Here is a 17,006-nt window from a genome sequence, read left to right on the forward strand (position 1 = left end):
AGGAGGCGGAGCTTGCAGTTTGCCAAGATCACACCATTGCACTCCAGTCTGGGCAACAGAGAGAGACTCTGCCTCAAAAAAAAAAAAAAAAAAAAAGAAAAGGCTGCATCCTGTGTGATTCCAACTGTGTGATTCTGAAAAAGACAAAACTGTGGAGATTAGTGGGTTGACAGGGGTTAGGGGGAGAGAGAGAGTAATGAGGAGAGATAGGGGACGCACAGGGGAATTTTAGGACAGTGAAACTACTTTGTATGATATTATAATGGTAGGTACATAACACTATGCATTTATCAAAACCCACAGAACTATACAACATGAAGAGTGAAGCCCAATGTAAACTATGGACTCCAGTAACTCTTAGTGTATCAATATTGGTTCATAAATTGTAACAAATGTACCATATTAATTCAAGATTCGAACAATAGGGAATATGGAGGGAGAAGAGGAGAATATATGGGAACTCTATACTTTTGACTCAATATTTTTGTAAGCCTACAACTGCTCAAATAAACAGCCTATTAATTTACATGCACACAGAGAGCTGAGCAACAGTCATATCCTTTGATCGAATGATTCCACTGCTGTGATCTTCTTGAATTACAGGACATAGTAGGAGGAAAACTTTATTTACAGAAGGGGAAGAAAGTCAGCAACCTGTAGTTCATCACAAACAACCACATGGATAAAAGCAAATTTCAAAATGGTAGTTGAAAAGGTTATGGAATAACGTGGACAATGCTTGTGGAAAAATGCAAATAGAAAAAAAAATTGGAAATCACCTTAAGATAACATATAAAAAAAAAAGAAAAAAAGAAAATAAAATATCCCAAAAACAAAACAAAACAAAAAACCCTAATTAACCAAGCTTGGTGACCGCTGCCTCTAGTCCCAACTACTCGGGGGGTGCTGAAGTGGGAGAATTGCTTGAGCCCAGGACGTCGACGAGGCTGCAGTGAGCCATGTTTGCGCCGCTGCACTGCAGCCTACGCAACAAAGTGAGACCCTGTCAACACTTGTATAAACGGACACAAATGGGGTATAGCACATTGGTAATGACAATTGATAGTATGTTACCAGGGGCATGAAATTAGGATAACTATTTTATTCATTTTTTCAATTTCTTATAATATGTTTGATTTATCTTCTAAAAATACGTATGAGGTCTCAAATATATATATATAGTCTACGAATCCTACAGTTAGGGGAAAAAGGACAAAAACCGGTAGTAAAGCCAGATGGCTAATAACAATAGCAGCACGTCCACCTCCTCCGTGACCATTTCTTAGGAACTCACTACGTGGAAGCCACTGTTCTTAGTACTAAGTTCTAACTAACCTGGGCTAACCCACTCAAAGCCCAGAGCTAGATAGCATGGGGTTGCTTACAAGCAAGTAAGAAACTGACCTCTGAACCACTGGCTTATTCAAAATATACTTATTGAGAACCCAGTAGAGTCACTAGGTGCTTCAAACATGCAAAGAAAAATGAGAAATAGACATTTAGAGAACAAGGATGGGAGGTTAAGAAACTACTTACTCACTCGCCTACTCAGCAAGCATTTATTTATTAATTCCTTACAAGAGGCTAGGCACTGAAGATACACATGATTAAATGTTATCTCTGGCCTTTAAGAACTACCACTCTACTCTCCTCAGAATCCCACCTCTTCCCAACCTGGGACATTCCTAATCGTGGACAGGCACGCTAACCGTTTAAGAGACTAGGACCACAGGCGTAAACTGAAGCTCCACCAGCAACCCTGGACGTGTGATCACCCTAAGTCAGACTTGGAAGTGCAGCTCCTGGAGGGCGGGAACCATCCCCATGACCCCCCTCTGCTCATTCTAGTTCACTTGAACTGACTTTTGGGGTCAGGAAATTTATTTTTGTCTCTACCCCATCCACCAACCCCACACCACCAAGCATTTCAGATCAAGTATCTGTGAATCATAGGCCAGGCTGATTCATTTCTTAAAGTTTCCGGGCTTTGAGAATGAAAATGGTATTGGTGGCTGGGAGGATGATAAACGCAGGGAACGTCAATGCGACTTGTTCTGCATTTATCTACCAAAATGCAAACCAGATCTGCCAGCATTTTATTCAAATGAGGAAGGCAGCTGCTGAAAACTTTGCAGTCAGAGAGGCTTGATACATGGAAACGATCACCATTCCTTTTATGTAAAAAACTCATGTATCATGTACACCTTCCTGATGACATTTTCTGTATTCGTGGTACTGCCTTTTTGGTTTATCTTAGTTCATGTGAAAAAATGCCCAGCGTGGGTTTTTGGAAGCTCCGTTACAGATTCAGTGCTTATAAAATTATGGGTTATTTTTTCCATATGAAACAGGAAAAAGGAAATAAAAAACATGTGGATTGAGCACCTATTGCAGGGTCTCCTTTCACTCGCTGAAGCCCGAGCAGGGTAGAAAGCAGAGGCTAGGAGAGGGTTAGTCACCTACCCCAGCAAGCTCAGCAGCAGAAAAGCACCACAGGCTTTGGTCTCCTTTGGTAGAAACCTGCTCAACCAGGGAACACTTAACTAAAGGGGTGTTCAGGAACAGAAACTCACAGTAGGGGCAAAAAACAAAGTTCTGGGACTAGGGGAACCAAAACCCCAGACACTTAGCTGGGCTATGCCTCCCATGTGGCTTCACACCCACTTACACTGACCTTTCACCTTCAGAACCGCATTGAGTCTGCTGACCCATGTGAAACACCCAGCAGGGAACCATAACTCTTGCACTACATGGAAAGCCTGATTGGGCCCCCTAGGGAAACCCGCTGGCATCTGAATCAGATCCTGTGACCTCTGTGGTCCTGAGCCTCAAAGCAGGGGAATACCCTTTGCCGTGGATCCACCGCAAAGCCTCAGGGCCTAGGTGAGAAAATTTCACCTGTGAATCATGGTAGCTCAGCACCTTCTCTGGGTCTCTCTCAGAAGCCCCTGAAGGGCTTAGCATGTGTCACCAAGGGCCAGGACAGCTGCAAATTCTCCTGTGAAACAAGATTTCATGGGCTCTGTTGGTCTCTGAGGATGCCTCATCAATTCATGAGATGGCCTATTTGCAGGTGACAAGGCTCACAAATGCCAAATGAAACACTCATAAGTGAGTGTGGTTTTCAACTTTTCAGTGTCATTTTAGTGAATACCTGGCTCATTTGGAATTGTGGTGTCAATAGACGGAAGCCCAGAGAAGGTAAGTGACTTGCCTAAGAACACACAGGTAGAATTAAACAAGTTTGGAAGTAGAATTCAGGGAACCACAACCTTTTTTCCCATCATCATACCACCTTGCTTAGAACAGAGACACACCGAAGCAAAAGAAAAATATATATATTCATTTTAACTGGATGGCAAAATAGTAGGAAAGAGGAGGAAAATCTAAAGACAATACATTCCTTGCCACTCATGACTCTTTGAGACATTGTCTCAGCTCAGAGCTCTGGGCTGGAGCTTGGAGCTTTATCAGGAATTACCTTTCCCCACCCCAACATGTAGTGAAGGGTGAGCTAACAGGACATTCTTTATGTCAATCCTGGTGGCAGTGTGTAGACCCAGTTATTCAGTCTAAGAGCTTCAGGCTGTGCACTGAGTCCATTGTGCAGATAAGAGAAGTAACGTCCCGGGAGAAGTGATCTGCTCAAGGAAACCCAGCTGGCTTTGGGCAGAGCAGACACCAGATCACTGTGTCACAACACAGAGTGAGCGGTGGTCAACATCCCTCATCATCCAACCCTGTGGGGTTCCCAGAGCACAGGGCACTTCTCTAGACTGTGAGGACAAAGGAAACTCTGGTCCCTCTGGCAACCTTTCGAATTTTACACAATCTGTCTACTGGTTTGATATAATTTCTAAGGCAAGTGGCTCATTTTGATAAAATGAGTTGTAGCTATGAAAAGATAGCAGTGAACCTGGCTGGGTCTGTCAACTTACACATGAGAAGGGATCTAGAAGTATAATGAATGGGAAAACAGATAAATAATTTGTGTATTTGGTCCAAATAAAAGGTGGTTACATCCACATGATGCAATAAAACAATGTAGCAGTTAAAAAGAACAGAGTGGCTACCATGGATAGCACTCCTCAATATATTGCTGAGTGAAAAGGGGTAAACGGCAAAATACTCTACCAGAGGTGTACACAACAGTACTCAGTGTGTATATGTGCATGTGTGTACACTTAAATGAATTAGAGCAGTCTGCAAGAATGTGCTATAAAAGACAAGAAACGTGACCTACACAGAACTAATGAGGAGACAAGGATTGAGGATGGGTGAGCTAAAAGGACTTTGGCCTTATGTGGAAAGTTTTTAATTTTTCCGAAATGAATGCAATCATTTAATATTTATGTAATAAAAGTTTAATTTGTTTTAAAAAAGGAGAAAACAGAAATATAATTTTAACGATTCATCTATCTATTCCCTCACTATTTGAGCATCTATTATGTGCCAGGCATGAAAGAAGGTAAAAAAAATCCAGCCCCTGCCCACAAGAATATGTTCTAACATAGAAGGAGGAGGTTTCCTGCTTATAAGCATGATGAGATGTATTACAAGTGCTCTGGTGAATGAAGAAGTCAGAGCAGAGTAGGAAAATAAAGAAAGGGATCTCCATGTTTCACAGGAAATTCAAAGGCCAAAAACAGAGTCCCCAGTCAATTCTGCCAAGACCTGCCATCTTGGAAAAAAATGAGTATTATGACAACAGTTTGCAGAAGGACACATCTTTTGTAATTTTAAAGTAATATCCATGATCCCTCATTTCAGCTGGAGTTCACAAATGAATATAATAGTACAGTGGATAGTTTGCAGTTTGTAAACATTTAACCCCCATGAACGGAGAGAGATGGTTTTGTTGCTTTTTAAAGAAACTGACTCTTTGGCTGCATTTATCAGTGCATATGGTTTACTCCACTAGACTAGAAATGGCTCTGCCAAAATTGCTGCTTAAATTTGGGTTTCTAAAAATAACTCATGGGAAGCCTGCAGTGTGAGAGGAAGATGGTTGCACACAGCTCCAGCGAGGAAAATCTCAAGCATTTGATTTGAATTACCTAAGAGCTGAAATTGAGTGCAAATATCTCCATGTAGCAACTGCTATATAATTAGCCATCCTAATGGAATCCTTTCAAAATCAAGGCAGTTCAACAAGTTATTTTAATTGAAAATAAAATTTCCCAACCAACTATTCTGTCAAAACCACATTAAGTGAAGATAGTTAAGCAGTGACCAAATCACTAGAAAAAGCATTATGTGTTATGGGAGAAATGAGTAGGAAAGGAAGAGGGGGATAGGCTTTTTTTTTTTTTTGGAGACAGTCTCGCTCTATCACCCAGGCTGGAGTACCGTGGCACGATCTCGGCTCACTGCACCCTCCGCCTTCTGGGTTCAAGCAATTCTCCTCTCTCAGCCTCCTGAGTAGCTGGGATTACAGGCATGCCACCACCACATCCAGCTAATTCTTTTTTTAATTTTTTTATTTTTAGTAGAGACGGGGTTTCACCAGATTGGCCAGGCTGGTCTCGAATTCCTGACCTTGTGATCCGCCCACTTTGGCCTCCCAAAGTGCTGGGATTACAGGTGTGAGCCACTGCGCCTGGCCAGGATATGCTTTTCTATATGGGTACAATGTGGCAGTTTTCTGGGCTCCTTTTTCTAGCTTCATGTGTCTTCTGGTCTCTTGGAAAAGTATTCTATTTTCTCTGCATCGATGTTACTGCTGGGGCTATCACCTGAGTCCGGTGCGTCACTGTTTTCTGAAAAGAAGCAGCCAAGTGAAGATCTCAGAGATAAACAGGGGAAGAGAAGAGAAAATGGCACCTGCTTTCTGTCTCGCTCATGACTAGCACAAGGACACCTTCCATCCCAGGAGGGCCACATTCTCGGAACTTCTCTGCACCTGGACTTTCATCTTTGCTACTTATCAGCTGTGCCACGTTATGTTCAGCATCTCTGAGTAGCAGTTTTCTCATCTTAAAAAGAAAAAGAAAAAAAAATTGGTATTCTCACACCCCCCAGGATGGTCAGGAAGGTCAAATGTGTGCACAAACAATCTGGTATTCTAGACAGTTTCTGCGAATGCCTGTGTGAGGAGGGCTAGGGAGGGGACCAGACCCTTCCTCACCAGTTGAAATGGGATGGCGCATGAGAAGGACTAGGGAGGGTACTAGACCCTTCCTCACGAGTTAAAATGGGTTGATGCGTGGACCAGCGGCATCAGTACTGCCTGAGAGCTCATTACTAGAGTAGACCCACACCGAAAAATTGGTCAAAAATCTGCATTTAACAAGTACCCCTGGAGATTTGTGTGTGGTTCAAATTTGAGCCTCACTGGCTGGCTCCATCTCCCAGGTGGGAGATTCTATATCAGGTGACCTGTGTCAAAAGGAAAGGAGGGAGGAATGAAGGGATGGAGGGAGAAAAGGAGGGAGAATGGGGTCAATTAAATTAAAAAACAACAAAATTAAAAGATCTCCGAGTTACTAGTTATGTGGATTTAGGTTAAAACGTCCTTTCAAGGAAATCTAGACCTTGAAGCTACCCTTTTTGCTTAAAGCCACATCATTGAGCTTGCAATCCCCATTCAGACTGAACATGTGGCCCCTCAGACTCATCACTAGGTCTACATCTAAAAATGCTCAGGTGGGCCAGGTGCGGTGGTTCACACCTGTAATCCAGCACTTTGGGAGGCCGAGGTGGGTGGATCACTTGAGGTCAGGAATTCGAGACCAGCCTGGTCAACATGCTGAAACCCCATCTCTACTAAAAATACAAAAATTAGCTAGGCATGATGGTGTACAACTGTAATCCCAGCTACTTAGGAGGCTGAGGCAGAAGAATTGCTGGAACCCAAGAGGTGGAGGTTTCAGTGAGTCGAGATTGCACCACTGTACTCCAACCTGGGCAACAGTGAGATTCTGTCAAAAAAATAAAAATAATAAAAATAAAAATAAAATAAAAGTGCTCAAGTGGACAAATGTGGTAAGGGAATATCTCATGCTACAGAAAGCTACCTGATTTATTTTTCCCCAAACCGCTAGGCACTGTGGTTAACCAACCTTCTAAAAACCCCAGCGGTGCCTGCCTCCAGCCCTTTTCGCTTGGTTAAGAAAGGAAACATCTCTTCCAGAAGATTCTGAAATTCTAGTTTCCTGAGCCTCGCGGTGACTAAAATGGAGTTGGGGGGAAATGACTCTTAGACTTTCTGTCAGTGTAAGTGGAAATTGAGAATGAGACAGAAAATATAAAGTGACATATAAAATCCTAATTTTGGAATAAGGAGCCCTGGCAATGCTCAGCTTATAAGGCACTTTTAAAATCCTTACTGGGAGGAACTATAATGAAAACTTGATTTTAAAAACAGGGAGGTGGAGGCTCTGCAAGGTTGAGTGGCCAAATTAGGAGTTGAGCGCTGTGTTTTCCATCCCATGCACGCCTGTTCTACGGCCCAGTATCCATGTCCCCAGCCACCTTCCAGAAATGATCCAGTCACGTGTTAGAATAATTACACTATGTCTTTGTGGTCTTTGTCACTGAGTCTTCACCTGAAAATTGATTCTACTGATGAGGGGAGTAACGGTGATGTTCCCTTGGATAAAAGCCCAGCTTCAGAGCCAGAAACTTTTGGATTCAAATCATGGCCCTGCTACTTATAACTAACTTTTGGTAAATTGACCCCTCTGAACCTCTCAGTTTCTTCATTTTAAAAAATGGCAACAATAATAGCTAATAAGTATCAAGTGCCATTCTAGGCACTTTATGTGTATTAACTATGTGAGCAGGTGCAATACACTATTATCATTCTTCATGTAGAAATGAGAAAGCCAAGCTACAAAAAATCAAGTGACTTTCCCAAGGCCACATGGCTGCTAATCATCAGAACCAGGATTCTACAGGAGCCTGTGATGGAGCACCATCAGTGCTCTCAGAGGGCTGCCAAGAGATATCTATGAGATTGTGGAAATAAAACGCTTCCCAGGCCACCTGGCAAAGATAAGTGCTCAACAAATTATAACTACAAGGTTTCCATTTCTTTTGCATTTATTTATTTATTTATTTATTTTTTTAGACAGAGTCTCAAATCTGTCTCTCAGGCTGGAGAGCAATGGCATGATCATAGCTCACTATAGCCTTGACCTCCTGGGCTCAAGCGATCTTCCCACCTCAGCCTCCTAACTAGCTGGGACCACAGGCATATGCCACCAAACCTGTTTTTTTAATTATTATTATTATTTTGACTTTTATAGAGACGGGAGTTGCCTTAGTTGCCCAGGGTGGTATTAATCTTCTGGCCTCAAGTGATCCTCCCGCTTCAGCCTCCAAAATTTCTGGATTACAGGCATGACCTGTTGCACCCATCCCAAAAATTAATTTCTTGAGCTAGCCAGAAAGACAAGGTTACTATGGCATCCATGTGGCTGATAAGAAGGGGAAGTTGCTGCTTGCAGAAGTGGTTCTCTCTGACAGGTTTTCATCCCCACCTGTCCTCAGCAGGCATTCTGCTTTGACATCATGGTGCAGGGCAGGGACTTTGGTGCTCTGCTCTTTGAATCTTTCTATTGATTTCTCTCACGCAGAACCTGCATGGGAACCTCAGCTGGAGCAGCTGGCGCGGAAATGGGTCTCATGTCTGCCTGGCAAAAAGAATTGCCGTTTCCAAAACGAGCTGGCCGGATCTAATCCCCAAAGCAATGGACATGTATGAGTGACTCACTGCTTCTGAAATTCTCTGCAAATCCAACAGATGTGGGGGAAGATCCCCGGTATAGAAGAGGCAGCGTGCATGCAAAAAATTGGCAAATGTAGAACTCTGATATAGAAGACTCTGTTGGCTGCCAAGTTACTGATCAGCCACTGCTCTCTTCTTCTTTGTTAAAATATTCCCAGTTCTGTTTGGGGATAAGGCCGATGGCAATGTGCTCAAAAGAAGGCTATGGCAGGGGGAAGAACTGGCCCTGGCTTGAAACAGCCATGACAATCTTGTTATCTCTGTCAGGGACTGTCTGGGAGCTTACCTGGCCCAGTTTGGTCAGTGAGACATAGGGGAAGTCTACTGGGGATTTCTGGGGAAAATTTTCTTCCCTGATAGAAGACAGGGAGTCACAGTAAAAAGGCCCCTTTTTCCCTGCCTGATGCTTTTGCCTGCTCAAAATGCTGTTATGACAAAGTGATGTCTGCAGCAGAAAGGGCCATCACAGGGATGCTAATCAAGTGCGCTGATGCGGTTGAGCTGTCAAATGCGTCCTTTTTGATGCATCTGCCAATACCAGGTGCTGGCGAGGAGAGAGGGAAACAGAAACCCCTGAGCACTGCCTGTGGAAGTGTAAATTAGTACAGTCATTCTGGAACACAATCTGGCAGTACTTGCGAAATTAAGTGTGAGTGTGCACTATGACTCACCCGCATCACGGTCCATATCAGAGAAACTCTCCCACAGTCCATATGGGCACAGGTGTGAAGAGCTCATCACAGAACTAGGCTGTGGTTACCTAATGTCCACTAGCAGCAACAGGAGAAGCAAACAGGGCAGGAACTATGGCAAGGGCAGGGTAGATGCAGTCCCTCAGATGAACCAGGTGAACACAGAGCACCAGGACTGGCTCTGAAAAAGAGGGTTGAGTAAGCAAAAAAACCAGATTGAGGTCTACAGCAGAATCCCATTTGTCTACATTAAAAACAGATACCCAATCAGAACAAGACAGGGAGGATCCTCACGCAGGGCCTGTAGCAAGCACACCGGAGTGGCTGCCTATGGAGGAGGGAAGGGAATGGGAATAAAAATTCCACACTGGTCTCCTCATTTCCTCTTGTAACAGAGGAGGCAAGTGGCCGGGGGTAAAGGGCCTGGTAGAGATCCATGATGATGATAATGACAATGAACAAAGAAGGCATTTATAATAAAATTCAAAAGAAAAAAACACAGCCAGATTTAGAGTCAGAGAACCCAGGTATGAATGCTGCCTTGATCCTTCCTGGCTACGACTCTTTGGCAAATCACAGCGCCTCAGTTTCCCCATCACGAAGAGCAGGTTTGAGGAGTGACTCTGCAGAGCTATTATGTGAGCATCCAAGGAGATAGTGTGGGGAGCTTCTGAGCTTGGAACGTAGCAGGGGCTTCCTGGATGGCAACCGCGAGGAGCCCTAAGGACTCAGCTCTCTGCTCTATAAAATGGGGATTATTACATTACCCACCCAGCGTGATTATGGTGCAGTTGAAATGAAACATGACAATGAGGGACAAAAAGCAAGATCATGACACCCAGGAGCACCTCCTGTCCTGACCTCTGTGTGCAGCGGTCTGCGCTGTGCTCATGCCTGATACAGCAGCGGGGGTCAGGCTGTCCTTCCGTGATGTCATTCCTGGGGGAATATGGGCCTTACACATTCAATATATATATTCCCTTTTACTTTATTCTATGGAAATGACTGGAGTTTAACTGAATAAGACAAGTTATGAAAAAGAGAAGAGATGAGAAGAAAGAAGAGAAAAAAGAAGCTGTCATGCTCTTATTATTCCAAGCAGGGAAAATCTTCATTATTCCAGTGAACAGCTAGCCTCTCCCTAGACAGGCTTTCTGTAATCTCAGGAAGGACGCAATGCCTTATGTAATTATCACATCACAGGTTGGCACTGCTCTCCTTAAGGTGCTACCTCTTCTCCACCAGGACCCTTCAGATGTCTGGGAAAGATTCCGTGAAACAGAAGGACCGTGTGTCCCTGGAGTCCGCTTTGTTTCTAATTTTGCCCTTAAGTGCAATAGGCTGCAAGAACCCCCTTTGGCACACAGCTTTCTCGTTTTCTGGACACTTTCTTCTAAATAAACTTCCCAAATAGGGTTAGAAGGTCAAAGGAAGGCTTTGATGCCTCTTGACAAATTGTTACTCCAAAAGAACAAATTATGCTGCCACTGGCAATGGAGGCATATGCCAGGCTCTGACACATTCTTAAAATAAACCCCAAAACCAGCTAGGCGCGGTGGCTCACTCCTGTAATCCTAACGCTTTGAGATGCCAAGATGGGCGAATCATGAGGTCAGGAGATCAAGACCATCCTGGCCAACATGGTGAAACCCCGTCTCTACTAAAAATACAAAAATTAGCTAGGCATGATGGTGTACAACTGTAATCCCAGCTACTTAGGAGGCTGAGGCAGGAGAATTGCTGGAACCCAGGAGGTGGAGGTTTCAGTGAGCCGAGAAATCATGCCACTGCACTCCAGCCTAGTGACAGAGCAAGACTCCGTCTCAAAACAACAACAACAACAAAAACACAAAACCTATTCTAATTTTTGGCAACCTGGTGGGGGAGGTACATTACCATTGTCTGGTTCTGGTGAACATCACTGTGACTCTCAGGGACCCCAAGTTCACTGATGTGCTATTTTCCTCTTATGAGGTCTGTGTAAGGGCACCCACATCTTGCTAAGGTGGATTTTCTGCATAGAAAGAGACCTCTTTCACATAGGCAGGCCTGAGGGGTGGAGCAGTGGATGGGACAGTGAGAAAGTCAGGGAGAGGAGAGTGGGAACCTAAAGCCTCCTGGGAAAGAAGGAAAAACAGGAACAACAAAAGAAAACGTTTGTGTAAAAAACTGCAAAAGAGAAAAAAAAAAATCCCACGTCCACTGAGGACACATCTCTATAAAATGTATGCACGCACAGCAGGAAGAGGGGGCAAGAGGCCAAGCAGACACGAAGGCAAGAGTTGTAATTGGGTGAGATGATGGTTCTGGGGTTTGGGCATTCTTTAAAAGTGTTTTTATAGATGTGGTTATATTGATTTTCAAATAAGATAACCAAAAAAAACACAAAGTATGTTAGTCCAAGAATAGAAAAATAAGAGCAGAGTCAGGAGAGGAAAGGCAGTAAATGAAATGAAATAAGGGCATGAAGACAGCAAGATCAGTCTCTTTCATCCTTAAAACCCCTCTGGGGCATCCCTCAGGGCTAAGGATAAGGTCGAGTTCCTTCCTGCAAGCAGGGAGGTCCCACATCACTCTTCCAGCCCCATCCCTGGTCGCTGGTCACAGGTTGCTCCAGCTCGCCCCTAACTCCAGTTCTCCAGCCCAGGCCTAGGTTGGGATCTCCACAGAGCATTCCTCTGGCCCCTCTGTTGGGTTAATCCCCACACCTCCTTCTGGGAAGAGCCTAAACATCCGTTCCCCTGGGAAGCCTCCCCTTTCCCCTAAAGTCGAATCGCTGCCTAGTCTCATCCTGCTAAGATACCCTGTGTGTTTCTTTTCTGAGTTTTCCACTGCAATGGCTTGTACTGAGCTGCTCCAGACCTTTTGATTAGAAGTCTAACCATTTCAGGAAGGGGACATCACATGGGGACTGTGCCAGCCATGGAAGGAAGGACGGGCCTGGGAGACAGGACAGGAAGAATGATCTGGACAATGACCATTAGACAACTCCATGTCAGTTTTCCCCTTCTATTCTCTAGCCCCACACAGCCAATCCAATCAACTCTTCAAAAACTTCTTTCTCAAGTGCCTGTTATCACCAAGACATTGTGATGAGAAATTGCAAAACCCAGGCCATTCCTTGAGTGTATAACCTAGTTAGGGAGTTGAGACTTCAACATGAGGATTGTTAGATAACCATGCAGCAATGAAGTGTAAGATAAAACAAGATTGTCAAAGATTAATTGAGTGTGGGCACTGTGTGGTCTGGGTTCAGGAGAGCAGGGTCCTTTGTGGCTGCAAAGGAAAGTCCTCTGAGAGCCAGATTTAAAGGATACCCACAGGACAGGTAGGTGTGCAGGGGGTGGGGTGAGAGGATAGCATTCAGTGATCAAGGCCTAGAGCAGGGAAGGGGTACTGCATGCTCAGTGGCCAGCAAGAAGTCCCCTGAGGAAGGGTGTGTTAGGGTCAGAATTTTGAGACCCTTAAAACCCAAACAGAAGAATCTGCCCTAGAAAGAGATGAGTGAAGACCCCATAAAGCAGTGCAGCTGATGAGAATCATTTGTGAGGATAGATGCTCAGAACAGACTAGAAAAAGATCCAGTTGAGAACCTCCTATGAAAGTGAAAGCAGGAAGACAGGCATGTGGTACCAGAGCTGCCACCTACCACCTACAGGCATGGTGGTCAACACCAATTCATTACAGCCCAATTTCCTACAGGGCCCAGTTGGAACCTCAGAGTTGTTTCCCATTCAGGGCCAAGAAAACTCCTACCAGTGGATCCAGAGTGACAGTTCAAACTTATTTTGCCTTGCAGGTTGTATCAGTATTAGTCAGAAGTGACGCTGTTACACTGCACTAACATGTCTTTCCAAATTTTAGTGGTTTAAAGCAACAAAGATTAATTTCTTTTTTCAGCTGCATGTTCATCACAGGTCAACCTGAGATCATGCTCAATCTCAGCATCATCCAGACCAGGCCAGTGTGGCAGCCTCTACACACAGCACTGCTCAGCAGCAGGCCAGAAAAGAGAGTGACCTCTGGAGGGTTTCTCACTAGAATTCCAACATGAAGGACAGAAATGACATGTCAGTTCTGCTCACTACTCCTTGGCCAGAATTGCTCACTATGGGCAAGAAAGTTCAGTCTTACTCTGCGGAAGGCAGAGTCAGAAACAATAAATGGCCTAAGTATATCCCCTTTCAGGTCACATGGAATTTACTATTCATCCATTCAAATAGCAAGAACTTATTTTAAAATGGCATGCTCTGCATCTAGCCACTTTCCTTCTCATTATCTTGTTCTATTTTCTTCATAGTAATTGTCACTATCTGAAATATCTTAACTGAAATGCCTTAATTGTTTAAGGATCTGTCATCTATTGTTGCCTGTCTCACAGACCAGGTTCTAAGCTCCATATCTGCTTCGTTGGCAGTGTGGGGCACACAGTAGGATGCTCAGCAAATATTTGTGAAATGAGTAGGTGAATGAAGAGGTTCCACAGGGAAGGGACTCTGTCAGCTTAATTTAGTGTGCACAATGTCCAGCACGTAGTCGGAACTCAGTGGGCTGCTGAGAAGTTAGCCAGCTTTTCATGTGTCTACTTGAAGTGACATGACTCAGCACTTCTTCCCCTCTAGGTGCATTTCCTCTCCCTTTCCCCCTATAGGGACTTAAGCTGAAGACTGGTCTTGACAGATACTATGCCTATTAATTTCAAACCTGAGACCTCCCAACTAACCTTTCTCCTTACCCTCAGGGATCACGGCCAGGTTTCAGACTGGCCTGAGAACATAGGGACCAAAGGGAAAAAACAGCCAAAGTGAAAGAGAAACGAAGAAGAGACTTCTGGCTGGGTGTGGTGGTTCACACCTGCAACCCCAGCACTTTGGGAGATTGAGGTGGGTGGATAGCTTGCGGTCAGGAGTTCGAGACCAGCCTGGCCAACATGGTAAAACCCTGTCTCTATTAATAACACAAAAATTAGCCAGGCGTGGTGGCTTGTGCCTGTAATCCCAGCTACTCTGGAGGCTGAGGCATGAGAATCACTTGAATCCGGGAGGAGCAGATTGCAGTGAGCTGAGATCGCACCACTGCACTCCAGCCTGGGAGATAGAGTGAAATTGTGTCTCGAAAAAATAAAAATAAAAAAGAAGAGACTTCTGAGGGGGATGTAACCAGCCCTTGCACACGCATGCACATGCACGTAAATTGAGAATGCTTCACTCTAGTCTGGCCTCTTCAGGAACTTTCTGTGCAAACTTGGGCAAGTCATTTCCCCTGTAGGCCTCTGTTTCTCTGATAGTAAAATCTGGGTATTGAAGAAGGACATTTCTAAGGGGCCTTCCAGATCTAAAATGCTACAAGCAAGAAATCATCTAGGGGCATATTTCTCAGAGCAGGGTGGGTGGAGTTACAACTTTTATAAGGCTTTTGTAGGCCTCACACACATTGTATCAAATACATTAATTGCACTCATATCCTTCATTAAAAAATAATTCCTATGTAACTATGAAAGTTGAGGCAAACTTGACAAATTGACATAAAGTTCTATAAAACATACACTATAACTATTTCTAGTTTGCAGTTTGTTTTCATATTTTTAAGCTAAGAATTTTACATGTTTGTTCTCAAGGTTGTTTGTGGGTCTTTGAAATATCGATAAGTCCCAGACACTCTGTTTATAGCACTTAACTGGTCAAATGGGACTATCTCAACTGTTCGGTAAAAATGTCATTTGCAGGCAGGGCCCCACCCTAGACCCACTGAATTAGAAAATCTGTTGGGGGAACCCAGGAATCTCCATTATAGCATGTTTCCCAGATGATCATTTGCAAACTGAGGTTTGAAAACCACTGCCATAAAAAGATGCCGAGGAAATGGGCTGGGGGAGGCAACTAGGGAGGAGCAAGAAAGGTTACAAAGGTGACCAAACAAGGGTGAAAAGATGACGGTGCATGGCTTACATTTTGCATGTGTGCAAATGTGCTTCTGCCCACGTGAGCCCACACGTTCCACCAGAGTAAACACATTTTGCAAAACCATGAATCACTCTGTTGAGCCCCTCCCTCCTCCAGACCCGGAAAACAGTACTCAAACACTCTGGGATTGCATCGCCTCTGGTGATTTGCAGGAGTTAATATTTCTAGCATATCATTGGGCACCCAGCCTGAAGACTGAAGGTGTTTCTGCCAGGGACGGGTACTGCAGGAAGGACTATCAATAGCACTGTCACCCAGATGTTTGCGGCAATGAGTTCTAGCTTTAGTTAGTAATACATACTAGCTCCATCAGTGAGCGGTCTTAACTCATCCGCGGGGGTGGAGGTTTTGTTTAAGGTTTTTTTTTTTTTTTAATTCACAGATAAAATTGTATGTATTTACTATTTACAACATGATGTTTTGAAAGACACAGTGTATACATTATGGAATTACTAAATCTAGCTAATTAACATATACATTACCACATGTGGTCGTCCTTTTTGTGGTAAGAACACTTTACATCCACTCTCTTAGCATTGTTCATGAATACAACACATTATTAACTATAGTCAAAATCGACTTCTTGAACTTATTCCTCCTGTCTAACTGAAATTTTATATCCTTTGGCCAATATCTCCCCAACCCCCTCCCCAGACCCTGATAACCACCACGCTCCTTTCTACTTCTTTGAGATCAGCTATTTTAGATTTCACACATGAGTGAGATCATCTACTATCTGTCTTTCTCTGCCTGGCTTGAGCCACACACACAAAAGTTGCATTGTACATATATGTACCTATATGTGTACATCTGGTACACACACACATATGCACACAAATGCACACACATACCAAATGTTATACCCATATGTATTTACTTTATTTTTTGAAACAGAATCTCAAATTTTATTTATTTATTTTTTGACACAGAGTCTCACTCTGTTGCCCAGGCTGCAGTGTAGTGGTGCAATCTCAGCTCACTGCAATCTCTGCTTCGTGAGTTCAAGCAATTCTTGTGTCTCAGAATAGCTAGGATTATAGGAGTCCTGCACCACACCTGGCTAATTTTTGTAGTTTTGGTAGAGATGGGGTTTTAACATGTTGGTCACTTCTGACCTCAAGTGATCCTCCCACCTCAGACTCCCAAATTGCTGGGATTACAGGCTTGAGCCACTGTGCCTGGCCTGCGTGTGTATTTAAGCATCTGCAACAATTAGAGATGAAACCTAGCAATAAGAAGTCATCAAACTATACTGCTGAGTGCTGGTTTTCATGGTGCCAGGAAAGTCCAGGATAAAGGGGTAGGTTGGAAAGAAAGGGTAAACTAATTCAAAAGGCCAAGTACTGTGCTAGGGATTCCTACGTATGTCTCACATCAGTCCAGTGGGGAGAGCCTTATCTGTCCCTTTCTTCCAGTGAGGAAACCAAGACACAGAAAAGATCTGTGACTTGCCCCAGATACTGCAAGATCAAACCCTGACCCAGCTAACCACAAAGTTCATGTTCAGTGCCCCATGCAGTGCTGCCTGAAAGTACCCTAGCTTTAAACATAGGAGGGTTGGGAGAAGGAAGCCTGTTCTAGAAAGAGGGAACCTGAGTAAACTGATCTCTCGAATCAGAG

General features: G+C 43.9%; 1 long non-coding RNA gene across 1 annotated transcript in view; it reads right to left on the reverse strand.

The window, feature by feature from the left end:
* Positions 1 to 9,490: 9,490 nt before the first annotated feature.
* Positions 9,491 to 17,006, reverse strand: part of LOC105537627 — an 81,544-nt gene continuing 74,028 nt past the window's right edge. The window contains exon 3 of the long non-coding RNA XR_001005744.1: positions 9,491 to 9,604. This is a non-coding gene — a long non-coding RNA (uncharacterized LOC105537627). The remainder of the gene's footprint in view (positions 9,605 to 17,006) is intronic.

This window comes from Mandrillus leucophaeus, unplaced genomic scaffold (genome assembly GCF_000951045.1).
Source record: "Mandrillus leucophaeus isolate KB7577 unplaced genomic scaffold, Mleu.le_1.0 Scaffold177, whole genome shotgun sequence".
Classification (NCBI taxonomy): domain Eukaryota; kingdom Metazoa; phylum Chordata; class Mammalia; order Primates; family Cercopithecidae; genus Mandrillus; species Mandrillus leucophaeus.